This window comes from Coturnix japonica, chromosome 5 (genome assembly GCF_054131305.1).
Source record: "Coturnix japonica strain WE chromosome 5, WE-NBRP24, whole genome shotgun sequence".
In the NCBI taxonomy this organism is placed as follows: Eukaryota; Metazoa; Chordata; class Aves; order Galliformes; family Phasianidae; genus Coturnix; species Coturnix japonica.
The window spans coordinates 18641387-18654256 of record NC_140667.1 but is presented as its reverse complement, the minus strand read 5'-3'; the positions used below and the strand labels follow the sequence as shown (position 1 = coordinate 18654256).

The 12870-nt window shown below is 47.1% G+C and overlaps 2 long non-coding RNA genes across 5 annotated transcripts; one reads left to right on the top strand and one right to left on the bottom strand.

Moving 5' to 3' along the window:
- The first annotated feature begins 1887 nt into the window (after positions 1–1887).
- Positions 1888–7020, top strand: LOC107314714 (uncharacterized). Of its 4 annotated transcripts, XR_004307548.2 has the most exons (8): positions 1888–2017; positions 2124–2177; positions 2534–2581; positions 2689–2901; positions 3044–3130; positions 3288–3556; positions 4717–4785; positions 6558–7020. It is a non-coding gene; the product is annotated as an uncharacterized LOC107314714 (long non-coding RNA). The 4 variants fall into 4 exon arrangements; XR_014946510.1 differs by lacking the exons at positions 1888–2017; positions 2124–2177 and having other exon boundaries at positions 2447–2581; positions 3427–3556; positions 6558–6695; XR_014946511.1 differs by lacking the exons at positions 1888–2017; positions 2124–2177; positions 2534–2581 and having other exon boundaries at positions 2681–2901; positions 3427–3556.
- LOC107314474 (uncharacterized) lies at positions 3875–9587 on the bottom strand. The gene is made up of 3 exons (XR_014946513.1): positions 9453–9587; positions 5594–5729; positions 3875–4753 (listed from the first exon to the last, which is right to left on the bottom strand). It is a non-coding gene; the product is annotated as an uncharacterized LOC107314474 (long non-coding RNA).
- Positions 9588–12870: the final 3283 nt, after the last annotated feature.

Sequence of the window (12870 nt, the reverse complement as noted above, 5' to 3'; positions counted from 1 at the left end):
GCTCGGGTTTATTGGAGGATAAATGCAGCAGGGGAGGGGCCGGGGATACGGGGGCAGCGGGCGGAAGCGGGACGGAATTACCGAAGCACGGCGGTGCGGGGGGGCAACGCTCCGCCAGGGAAGGCGGCGACATCGTCAGTTTCTGGTGGGAAATACACGCACGCCCAGCGTGGCGGCCGTGGACCAAAGATGCCGTGTCCCTCCCGCTGGGTTAATCACTTGTTACGCACGAGCAGCATCGACCATCACAGTCACTTCAGGCTGTAGCGGTTTCCAGCTTAATTGTTTAATAAAGACAGATTTAGAAATCTGAAAACCTTACGGTATCGCTTAAGCCTCACGCAGATGTAACGGATATTGTACTATAATATGCCCCAAACTGTCTTTTCTAAGCTCTGAGCGATAATTAAACTACACAGCAGCTCTGGAAGAGCACTCTATCAGCACCTCTGTTACGTGAGGGAGCAGTTATCTCAGTATCTGACGTGCCTCACCGTAGTGTTCTTTGGGCTACCGCATAACATTTGATCCAAACATTCCTAAAGTAGCGGGACGAAACAAATTATGAAGACGAGGTAGTGGGAAAGAATCTCTGTGGGAGCGAGAAGAGGGATGGAAATAGTGGGAAACAACTCGCGACATGTTATCGGAACCGGCCCCGCGCCGTTCGGTGTCACCCGAGTTCACAAACCGCGGATCGCTGAAGCCGGGCGGGGCGCGGAACCCGTACGCCTGCAGAGCACCCCCGTTCGCTCAGGCCATTCGTTTAGAGCTGTGACAGAGCGCTGTGACGGCGCTGCTTTGTACAAAGAGGCAGTGATAAGAAATGAAATATGCCAGCGAGAGATCTTCAGCTCGCTTTTAAAGTCACGACTCTGCAGATAGATGGATTTCATCCAGGTGGAGTCAGATATTATGTGTAGTTTCTATTTTCTTCATTAGAATAAATCTTAGGGTCCTGGCATTAGGAAGCTCTTCTCATATGGCGTGCCCTCAGAGGGATCTCTCACCTCACTCCGCACGTTCAAATCTCCCTTCTTTTCCTTTCTGATGCTGATGAAGTCTGTGTAAAATATATGTGTAACAGCGTGCAATAAAAGCATTCACACTTCTACCATCATAAGAAATGAAAATGTGCGGAGTCCAACTTTCAGGAGTTTAAATTAAGGACGAAACTCTCACGAAAAGTGAATTTGATGGCAGAAATGTTTACAGAGTACCCGTGTCCTTTACTGGAGATAACTGACATCTCACCACAAGCATTGCAGTTGACGTTTGCCACACACGAGCGTAATCCCAAGCGACACCGTACGGAACCGCTCGTAAAGCTACGCTTCAAATGTTACCAGTCAGGAATGTTGTGCAGCGGATCACAAACCCACCGGGGAATCCGTCACATCCCCGTTCCCATGTTTTTACTGCTGCCTTCAATCATATTTTTTTCTGGTTCTGGTACAAAATATTCACAGTTCAACAAGTCTATTATTATTATTACTACTATTATTATTATTATTATTATTATTATTATTATTATTATTATTATTATAATAAAAATAATAATAATAATAATGAAGGGTGGAAGGAAAGGGGAGTAGCGACAGCTCGAAGTAGAGCCTGCCGGAAACCTTTAAGGCCGGGGACGTTTTTCCGACGGGTGTCGTGAGACGCAAAGCGAGCCGTTTGAATGTGGCAGAGTGATTGAACTTATTAATGTATGTCACAACGAGGTGACAACATGCGCATTACAAACTGGAATGGAAACTGCAGTTCAAATCCTTAGTTCCGATCTGAAGTCCACGTGTCGAGCTGTCAAGGCCCCCAGCCGGCGCTAACGAGGGAACGAGTGCCAGGTGCCGCTGGGCCGCGGCCGCCAGGGCTCAGCTGCGCCTCGTTCGCAGCCGGGGGTGGGTCCGCCCCAGACGCCTCTTAAGCTCCTCCGGAGGCCGCAGGGAGCCATCAGACGGCTCCGGGATCTCATAGAGCACGGATGTCGGCGTGGGCTCCGCTTCTTCGTCAGGTTTGCGTGCCGCTGGGGCTGCGAAGCACCGCGATGGGCTGCTTTTGAAAGGGGTGATTGGGATATTTTGGTAATGTTCTCTTTGTGTTGTGCCGTTTTGTTTCAGGTTGCGGTGGGACGTCTGCCGGTGAAGATGAGCTCGAACCGGTGAGCCGTTCAGGTAGGAACGGGAGCTCGGATTCGACGAGCTCCGGGGAGCCGTTCGGGGCCTTCCGACCGCAGCGGGAGGCCGCCGGGCTCTCGCCGCGCTCCGTCCGGGGCCGGCGCGGAGCTCCCCCGGCTTCTCGGAGCCGGCTTCACGCGGTCAGCCGGCCGCCGCTCCGTCGTCCGAGCCCTAGCGGGGTCCCGGTGCGCTTTCAGCCCCCTCGAGGCTCGTCAGTGAGGGCTTCGGTTTCTCTCGATGTTATGGGTAGGAGCGAGCGGGACGGGGCCGTGTTCTTCCAGCCTCGGGGCGGCTGGGAGCGCGAGGGTACAGCGACGCAAAGCGCTGCTGATACAAGTTTTGATCTCTTTCAGGTCGAGCATCTCGTCAGCCCGAAGAGGCGAGCGTTCGGGAGCCGCTAGGTAAAGTCTTTGTTGTCGAGTGTCTTGTCAGGCCGCCTTTCGGCCTTTTCCGTTTCACCCCCTGCCCTTTATTTGTAACTTGAGGAGCGCGATCTCTTTCCCATCAGGGAGACGCGGCGGCACGGCTCGCACGACCGGCCCGCCGTTGAGGATCGCTGCGTTCTTTTCCGTAACTCCTTGAGCTCTGCCTAAGCAAGAAGTAGGGGAGCCCCGGGGCGCCTCACCCAGTCGAGGCGCTGCCGGAGCTCGTATTCCCGGTCTAAGAAGGGTTCGCAGGCGATGAGGTGAAGTTTGGGATTTGACCGCGAAGACGCAAGGCAGTAAGTATGTTATATTGGAGCACCACATCCAAAGGGCTTCTGGAAAGATCCCAGGGCGTGGAGTCAACCACCTCCCTGGGGAGTCTATTCCAGCGTTGAAGTATCCTTTGCGTCAAGTAGCGGTTTTTTTTTTGTCTTCCAGCCTAAAGGTACCTCGTGGCAAGCGGAGGTTTTTTTGTGTCATCTCGTCACCAGTGAGAAGAGACAAGTCAGTAGCCCTGCCCTCACGGTAAGCACCTCAGAGACAGCAGAAGAGAGCAATAAGGTTTTCCCCTTACCGTCTTTTTCCCTGGATCGTACCGGGGTAAGCCCAGGCGTGCCGAGGAAGGCGGCAGAAGCGAGTACGGAAGAGCTTGGCGTCCCGTCGTTTGCGGTCTTTGTTCCAGGCAAGGCGGGCGAGGACGGAAGGACAGCGCGAGTCAGAGCGGCCTCGATGGAGGGCGAGAAGGACAGGCGGCGTGACAGCAGCCGGTAGGTGTCGGGACAGCACGTTCCGGATGTAACGTTTTGCTGCTTTTATTACAGGTTGAGCGCTATAGCGGAGCATTCGGCAGCGAGGACGAGCGAGCACCGCGGTCCGGCTGTGGCAGCATCCCCTCCGAAGCGGTTTGAGGAGCAGAGTGGGCACGGTGTCGATGCATCTTCGTGGTGTCAGGTGAGTGTGTTTGAGTTGTTAGGGGTGTGTTGCCTTTGGGTGTCAGGGGATTATGTTGTTTTGGTGTCTTTTTTTGTTTTTTGGAGCGTGATGGTTTGGTTTTAAGTTGGTTTTATTTTAAGTTAGTGTAGTTGGTTTGTGTAGTTGATTTTTTTTTTTTAGTCATTTGTTGGTTTTTTGTAGTTGGTTTCTTCAAGCTATTTTTTGTGGTTTTTCTTAGTTTTTTAGTAAGTTGTTGGTTTCTGTAGTTGGTTTTTTTTAGTAGTCGGTTTTTTTAGTAATGTGTTGGTTTTAGTAATTGGTTTCTTTTTTTAGTTGTTTTTTCTTAGTAATTGGTTTTCTGTAGTAGGTTTTCAGTAAGTTTTGTAGTTTTGCTTTTTAAAATTAAGTTCTTGGCGTTTTGTAGTTGGTTTTTTGTTTGGTCTTGGCGTTTTGTAGTTTTTTGGTTGGTTGGTTTCTTAGATTTTTTTTGTGGTTTTTCTTAGTAAGTTGTTGGGTTTTGTAGTTGGTTTTCTAGTGACTTGGTTTTTCTTAGGTTTTTGTACTTTGTCTTTTTTTTTAGTAACTTTTTTGTAGTTTTTTTATAAAGTTGTTTAAGTTTTTTAAATTTATTTGTTTTTTTTAAAGTTTTTTGCTGGGGGAGAACACAACTCAGGCTGAGTCTAGACTCAGTTTGAGTTGTGTTCTCCCCCTTGTAATGGTGCTGGAGGCTGGATTTTGCACTATCTCTAAAGAGATTATTTTTTTTTTTTGGCGGGGGGGTGGGCATGTCAGTGGCTTTTTTTTGGGGCCCCGCTTGGGGGCCCCTCCCTCGACCCTCCCCTGCCCCCTTGGGGCCCCTCCCTCGGCCCTCCCATGCCCCCTTGGGGCCCCTCCCTCGACCCTCCCATGCCCCCTTAGGCCCTCCCTCGACCCTCCCATGCCCCCTTAGGCCCTCCCCTGTCCCCTTAGCCCTTCCCTCAGCCCTCCCCTGCCCCCTTTGAGACTCCCTCTGCCCCCCTGAGTGTGGTGAGAGGCTAAGTCCCCCTCTCCCCCTTGGGGCTCCTCCTGAGTGGGGCTGTGATGGGGTAGCCCCTCCATGGTGAAGGGGTCTTCTGTGGGACTTGGAGTGGCTCCTGGGTGGTGATGGCTCCTTGGTGGTGGTGGTCTTGGTCCTGCAGGAATGAGCTGGAGAGAGGAGAAGCTGGGTTCTGTATCCTGCTGAAGAAGAAGACTATTACAAGGATCAGGTAAGATGTCTTTGGAATGGCTCTGGCCTTATACCTTAGGGGGTACAGGGAATTTCCTGCTAACTGAGGTTTGGGGAAGTGGCTGGAGGTGAGCTATACTGAGCTGTTTGCCACATATGCTGGTCCTGTGTGTGCTATGGGTGGTTTTCAGTATCAGCACTCTAAGTAGGCTGAGTGATTATGAAGGAGGGAAGCTGCTATTATGTTCTCTAGGGCTTCATTGTCATTTCTTCTTGGCAAGAAAAAATATAACCTAATGGGGAAATAAATGGAAATGCTGGTGAAAGCTGTTCTGAGAGCTCTCTGAGGCCAACTGATTTATATAATCAAAAAAAAAAAATTAAACTCTCTCTTTGGGCAGAGTTTTACTTGGTATGTAAGAGTGTGCCCCCTGTACAATATGCCAGATTGCTAGATGGGGGACTTAAGAGCTGGATTTAAATAGTGAAAAGCTAGCTCTCCCTCAATAGCTTGTCTCCTGCTTCATCTTCTTACTAGAGCAAAACCATGAAGGACACCTTCAGGATAAAATTCTTACTTCAATGCCTACCTCTAAGACACTGATAACTAAGCTGATCTGTGGTTTGATAAGTGGTGATAATTCCCTTTTGCAGAATTACTGGCTCCTGAAGGCTTTTTGGTGGGGTTATTTCTGATGTGAGTGCTACTGTTCTGCGTTGCCTGTGGGATCTGAGATGCCTGAGGCTATCTGCCCTGTAGGGGAAGGACTAGGCTTAGCTCACTTGAGGGTTTGTGGTGGAGTGGATACCTGTCTGTCTCTAACTTAAAACAGTAATTCCTTGCGTACCTCATAAAGATGTGGATGTGCAGTCTCTTTCTGTGCGTTGGCTTCGCTCGTTTGCTGCTGAAGGTTTTCATCTTGGGGAATGTGAAGAGGAAGAGGGATGATCCCTGAAGCGATTGGCTCTTTGGCACTGCATGCTCTATAAAAGACAAAGTGAGACTTAAATCAATAACAAATATTTTTACAAGTTACTTATGGCATAGATACTGTGCATCAGACTTGCTTTGTGCAGAGTATAATGGCTGACTGTGTTGCCAGTGTTTGTGTTGTTGTAGCTGTATTTCCAGATAGAATTGTTTCTTGAGCTCAGTATGGCTCAGTGACTGCCTTGTTTTAAAATAAATTAAAAAAAAAAACCTTGTTTTCTTTTTTGTTTTAAAAAGGAGCTCACAGAGAACAATCTCTGCTTTCTCACTAGGTAAACTGAGTTAGCGCTTCAATGCGTGACCCTTTAAGTCCAACATTTAAGTTAGTGCCTGTGAACCTTCATCACATGCTGAGACTTAACTTTATACAAATTTAACTATACAAATGCATCATACTCTGCATTGTGCGCTTTTTTAGTAATAGAACTGCACTGTGGTTCTGCTATACATGAATATACTACACACGAGCATTTATATCTCTATGTGAGTAGGTAACTATTAATTAGTTTCACTTGCAATTAGTTAAGGATCTATTGGCGCTGCCACTAAAGTGAAACTTGAGGGTAATTCAAGGGAGAAATTTAAGGAAGCAGCATTATACGTAACACAAACACTAGTGGCTAAACTGCAGCACAGTTTTGATGAGTTATAGGGTAATTTTACTCACTAATTCCTTATTATGGTGGTAGGCAATTGAGGTTTTGCTCTCTGAGATAAACAGAATGGGGTGCTATTTTAAATAGGGATGTCTAAAAAGTATATTACTGAGAGAAACTTTATGGATAAGCAAATCCACTAATTAAATGTCTTTTTGTTTATAGAGTCAGAAAGCCAACCTGGTTGGAGTGGACGTGCGACTCCTACTTCTACATGAGATTGCCCTGACTTCAACTGTTCAAGATGAGAGCTGCATCCAAGCGCTTTGTGAAGTGGATCAGTGCTGGGCTGTGACTGCTGCCTCAAGGAAGCCTGTTCTGATATCTCAACCTTCCTTAGAGCGAGGTTTCTCTTCATCTCCAGCCTGTGCTTCTTTTGACCTAACAAACAGAAAAGCTGCCTGGGAAAAGAAGCTGACCCCACCTTGCAAGTGCTCCCTTTCAGCTAAGTTGGATGGAAGGAGTTTGAGCCCTGCTTTGGATGCTGCCTGAGAGTATTATTGTTGTCTTTTAATTATGTTCTGTTAATTTAACAGCCATTTATTGACTGAATGTATTAGACAGCTGAAGTTAATGGATGTATTGTTCTAATAGTGGAATAAAATAAAACCTGTTGAATTACCCTGAACTTGAACAGTTTTACAATCTGTATCATTTACTGATCACATTTTCTACATACTAACACTATTATTATGCATAATAGCTGAACAACAACTTTGGGTTGAAGCTATACAAGCCTAAAACTGCCAAAAAAAAAACCCCCACAAACAAACAAAAAAACCCACTGAAACACCACCTTTCACACTCCTCTGTGGGGTCATAATACATTTCTTGAGTGCCTGCATTCATAAGAGCTTCTGGTATTGAAACCAGTCCTTGCACTGTCTTCCCTTCCAAACAGAGCTACCTGCTTTCCCTACCCAGTCACTTTAACTGGAGGGCCAGACTGTACAATTGTATCCCTCAGCCAGCAAAGACAAACAGGGACTTCCTTTCTCTCTCTCTCTCTTTTTTTTTTTTTTTTATGATAAATCAGAAACAAAAGCCCTCATCCCTTAGATGAAAAGAAAAAGAACAAATGGCAATAGACAGAGAGCAGCTTTAAAAATCTAACCTAACTTTTGTGCTATAATTGTATATGTTGGGTAATAAACCTTCACTGGACAGTGAGAAAAAAAAAAACCTTTTCCACTATCTATGCTCACCTGTGGTAATTACACCCACACTAATCTCCCTTCCACACCAACCTGGGTTACTGAGCAGAGAAGTAAAGTCTTTACCACCATACCTATGCAATTAATGTCAAACTAAGGGGAATTTTCTTTCTTTAAAATTAGAAAACAATAAAAATAAAACATTACAAGGACAATAGGAGGTCTTAAACTACTGTACCTGCATTAGGCCTCCTCTGCAGTTTGTAGGTTCTTAAGGACTCAAAGCACAAAAAAAAACCAAAAAACCAAACAAAACAACCAACCTCCCCCCCCCCCAAAAAAAAAACAAAAAACAAAAAACAACAAAAAACAAAAACCAGCAGAAGGAGAAAAAAAAGTAAGGGAAGAGCAATGCTTTGGAATTCATCTTTGTAACTGCACTGGTCTGCTGCAGAGAACAAGACCCTAGAAGAAGAATGCTCATCTGTCTCCAAAGATTATAGAGGCTCACGCAATAATTCTGCAGAGGAGGAAGCTCCCAAAAGAGATCCTTCCTCGGTGGGGGTCAGCCTTTAAATGAGGCTTAAGAGAGGTGGAGCTGAATCCAGCTGAATTCAGCTTGGCTGAATCCTCTTCACCTGCGCTCACACGCCTGACCCCATCTCTTCTTCTAGGTGCTCTCTGGCTGGTTGGGGCCCTGACTGCAGTTCCCTTACAGTCACGCAAATGTTACTGCTTACAGTATAAGCTATTTAGACTGAGACACACTGTCCTTTTTAATTTTATTAGATGTGCCCCAGACTTTCCAGGTCACCAGTCTCAAGACTTCACAAAATAGCACCATCAGTCACAGAGTGCTGTTTTAAGTTTAGTCACTCTAAAGCAATATGTTAACCTCTGTCAAGTCAATTTGAAGGTGTATGTAATTTATTTTGTTCCTAGCTGAGACATTAAAAAAACAAAAACAAAAAACAAAACCCTCTTCAGAAATCTTCATTCAAGAAGTCTTACTTTGGTTTTCTTGTCTTTTTTCTTTTTATTTTTTTTTGCTTATTTTGTATGTGTGTGTGTTTTGTTCTAGCTCTTTTTTTTTATTTTATTTTATTTATTTTTTTTAAGATGTAGAAATTGTCTTGTTTACAGACATCAAACAGAACTGCTTCCCTGAGGGAAGATAAATTGCTTATCCTTCTTGAACAGTACAATTAATGCAACAGTAGTAATGTACAGTTGGAAATAGTACAAGAACGGCAGAAAAAAGATAGCCAGAGATTATAGAAAAAAAAACCTCACCAATTCAGAGGCCTTCGGTCTAGATGGAAAACGTTGAAGCTCATCACACAAACACCACGAAGGAGCCATCTCCAAAAGAGATGCTGCCTTAGTGGTGGTCAGCCCTTAAATGAAATCTAGGACAGGTGGAGTCGAGCTGAATTGCCTCCACCCACGTTCCCACACAGCTGACCTGACAATTGCCTCGGGTGCTTCATCACAGGTTCGGTCTGTGATTACCAGTTTCCTATGCACTTCTCAATAAGTTTCCCCAGACGTGAAATCCCATAAACTTGTCTAGCTTTGCAAAAGCACACAAGAATGGGTCAAACAAATTCTTAGACAGAAAACCTATTTCACCAGTTTGTACTGCCTCTCCTAACAAAAAAAGTTGAGGGAATCGGGTTCATTTATTTCAGAAGAAAAAAGGCCTCATTGCAGGCTTCTAGCACTTGCGAGGAGATTAGAAACATGAGAGGGACTTGCCTTTTATGTGGTCTGTGTGTGTAATGTTACGTGATACAAAGCACAGCACTAAGAGCGGCACGACAAAGTCCTGGGCTGCAGCAAACGAGAGCGAGCCCAAACGCGGGAGCTGCCACAGAGGCAAAAACAAAGAAAAAAAGCCGCTTACCTTCACAAAACCTCTACAGAGCCACGATCTCAAGTAAGATGCTCTCACCTCCACCGCCGACCCGAAAATGAGCTCTGCGAGGCGGTGGATCCTGGCTCCACCCCTTCCCGTCACTAATCTGTATTGCGTACACCTGAGCTCCCCTGGGTTGGCCCTGCCTTCCCACCAGGTGTTCAATCACGGCTTCCAGCTGAGCCAATTTTTTTTCTTTTTTTTTTTTCCTTCCTTTTTTAAAAATTTATTTATTTATTTATTTATCTATTTATTTTAAACACACTGTAAGCCGTTCCTAAGTTAAGAGCGGAGCAGTGATGTGGTGTCACGGAGTTCTCTCTACAGCTCACTCCGTGACAGCGGGAACAAACGCAGGGAGACAAGGAACAAAGGCACCTCCCTTCTCGAACTGCGCGGTGCGGCGCGGCCCGGACACATGAGCTCCGGGAGAGGGGAAGGGAACGATCTGAGAACGAACGGCAGTTTAATAAACCCAATATCACTAAACAATAAAGAGAGAGTTTCAACAAGGAGAAAAACGAGTCCCAGTCTCACCGGCGGGACGTCGGAAGGGGGAAGTTCCGACCGCGCCGTCTCCTCGCGGGGAACCGGGCGAAAAAAAAACCACCGTCCCCCGTCCCGACCTCCCATCCGGTGCCGCCCCCCCCCGCCCAATTAAGGCAGCTCGCATAAAAAAAAAAAAACAAAAAACAAAAAACAAAAACAACCAAACCCAAAAACGTGTCCCCTTAACTCCCGTTATCCCACACGGTGCTCTGATGTCGAATAGCAACATCAACCAAATTACGAAACCCTAAAGTGTGGTTTTTGATCTGGACTGCTTTAACTGCTACCTATTATTTACTCTAACAGAGACAAATGACAAGAAGCGCGGATCTGTTCTATCTGGCAGTACCTAAAAGTGAACTGGCTTCAAACACAACTGGAGCAAATCTCAAACCTACATTTGATCGCTCAGTTTCTTTCCAGTGAAGTGGCTGAGTGTCTGTGAATGATTTCTGATGCTGCGGTGAGTTGGCCGCGGCTAAAGGACGCGCTCCCGTCTGGCCGTTCTCTCGGTGCCTCTCTTCATCGTGAAGTAAAGGTAGAAATCCCTGACAGCAAAAGAACAGGGAGACAGATCGCTTACCGATTCTGTCCTGAGAAAAACAGGCTCGGCTAGGGAACATTAATTTGCTGTCACTTAAAATAAAAAATTACTGATTTGAGTAGTGGGAAATAATCATGAAAAAAACATAATATTCTTCACGAAAACACTTTTCTTCTCACCGTTTCCTGAGCTGCAGTTCTCACTAAGGACCTCCTTATTATCGTAAGTTATGGCTCGTGTGTTGTGCTCATACCCTTCTGTGACAGAGTAGACAGTGAAGGACTACGTCGTGTTTTCTCTTCACTGTTCCTTCCCTCACCCTCCTTTTTCCTGCTCCAGACCGGGGGGGGCCGGCCGGGCCGGCCGAAGAGCGTCGGTCGGCGGCGCCGAGCCGCGCGGGGCGGGGAGCCCCGCTGGGTGTCAGCGCGGCCCCGGCCAGGGCGGAGGGAGCGGCCGCAGCCGCCCGGGCCGCTCCGTGCCGGCTCCGCGCCGCGCTCGGCCGGGTGTCGCCCTATAGCGCCGTGCCGCGGCCGCTTGCGGGACGACGGGCCGAGCCCGGCGCCGTTCCCGGCGGCTGCCGCGCCACGTCCCACGAGCGGGGCCCGTGCGCTCCGGAGTTCCTTTCGCAGCCCGTTACTAGAAGTGAGAAACAGCAACAGCTCGTCGGAAACAACTTGCGACACGTTATCGGAACCGGCCCCGTGCTGTTCCGTGTCACCCTCCTTTTTCCTGCTCCAGTGTGTGTCCCCTGTACGCTGCTGTCCCTTTGGCTCCGTGGGCGGCGGTCCCTTTGGTGAAGTGACTCCTCTCGGGTGCATTATCTGTGTGCGGGTCGCCCGCTCCGCCGTGGCTCGTCTCCGTCTCCGACCTTCACGATCCCCCCGCTCCTTTTCACTCGTGTCGTATCCCTGTCCGGTTCTGCCGGCACAGAAACGCCGCCAAACGAAGCGCGGGGAAGCAGGCAGCCGACTCAGTACGAGTGATAAACAAGTTTCCACTTCATTGCCCGAAAAGCCGTACTTTGACAGCAGACAGACGAGGGTGTTCGAAAATCACACACGCTAATTGGAGGAAAGCTACTGCAGTAACAACCCTAAAACCCCCCTTCAAAGCTGCGAGCCGTTCATTCTTATCCTAGAGGTGCCCTCGGTTCTCACGCTGTGTATCCTGCTCCGCAGCCGCTGCTCTGTGAAGTCCTTATCTCGATCCGTAGCTGCTGCTCTGTACAATCCTGCTTGTACTGCAACGCGGTTCTTTCTGTCCTTTCTTACATTCCTTTTCACTGGCAGCTCCGCTAACAAAATAATCCAGATCCTGGGTCACAGGCTGTTACTCGGTGCTATTCCTAATTCGTGAATGATGACACAGTTTGATCAGATTGCCACACAAACGGAAACATTTTAAAACAGAAAAACATTTATGTCACATACGGACATCTGACAAAATATCTCAACGTTGATTAAAAAAAAAACAACAAAAAAAACCCCAAAAAAACCAAAAAAACAAAAAAACACTTATACTGTAACCCTGACTTTTAGCAATAACATAAATCTGTTCCTTTGTATTTCGCGTGATATTAAAGCCAACTTTCCTGCGCTCTCACCCAGAGCAGAATGAATTTGAATCGATGTAAAACATGTTTACATTTAATGACATAATTCCTTGTCATCTCCTCAAGATTCTCTGCTAGAATCCAGATTCTAAATGAAGTTTTGGGTCCCTCGTGTTGACCTGGCTTGAGCCATAATGTCATCTTTTACCATCACAATTAACTATACCATTGAGACTTTTAATACGGTGAACTGGAAATTCACGTTGTCCCTGAAAAACCATTAAGAGAGCTCCCGGCAGAAGTGGAAGCTGCCCGAATCCTCCGATGCTGTGGGATATACGCCCCCGTGCGGCTCTCCAGTCCCGGCTTCCAGGCTATGCGGCCATCGGAACACAAGTGGCTGCTTACCGGGCAGAAGCCCCAATACCAACATAAGGGAATGGGCAGCGGCAGCGGCCGAGCTGCCTGGAAGTGTGCGAGGTGAATATACCGAATACTTTCTAGGTCTGTGCAGGGCCGGGTATCTGATACGGTGTTCAAACTGAGAGACCTGTTTCTCTGTTGGAAATAGCTCAGAGAAGGCTGGCAATACATTAAGGTACTATCCCGAAGGAAACGAGATGGAATATAAGTTAACTTTATTTCAAACAAAGAAAATTAAGTGAAGAATCAGAACTCCCATTTTAAAATTGACATTGCTTTGGTTTTATTCTCAGTGACAGGCATCTATTTTACTGCTTACTTCGTACCGGGCCATTTAA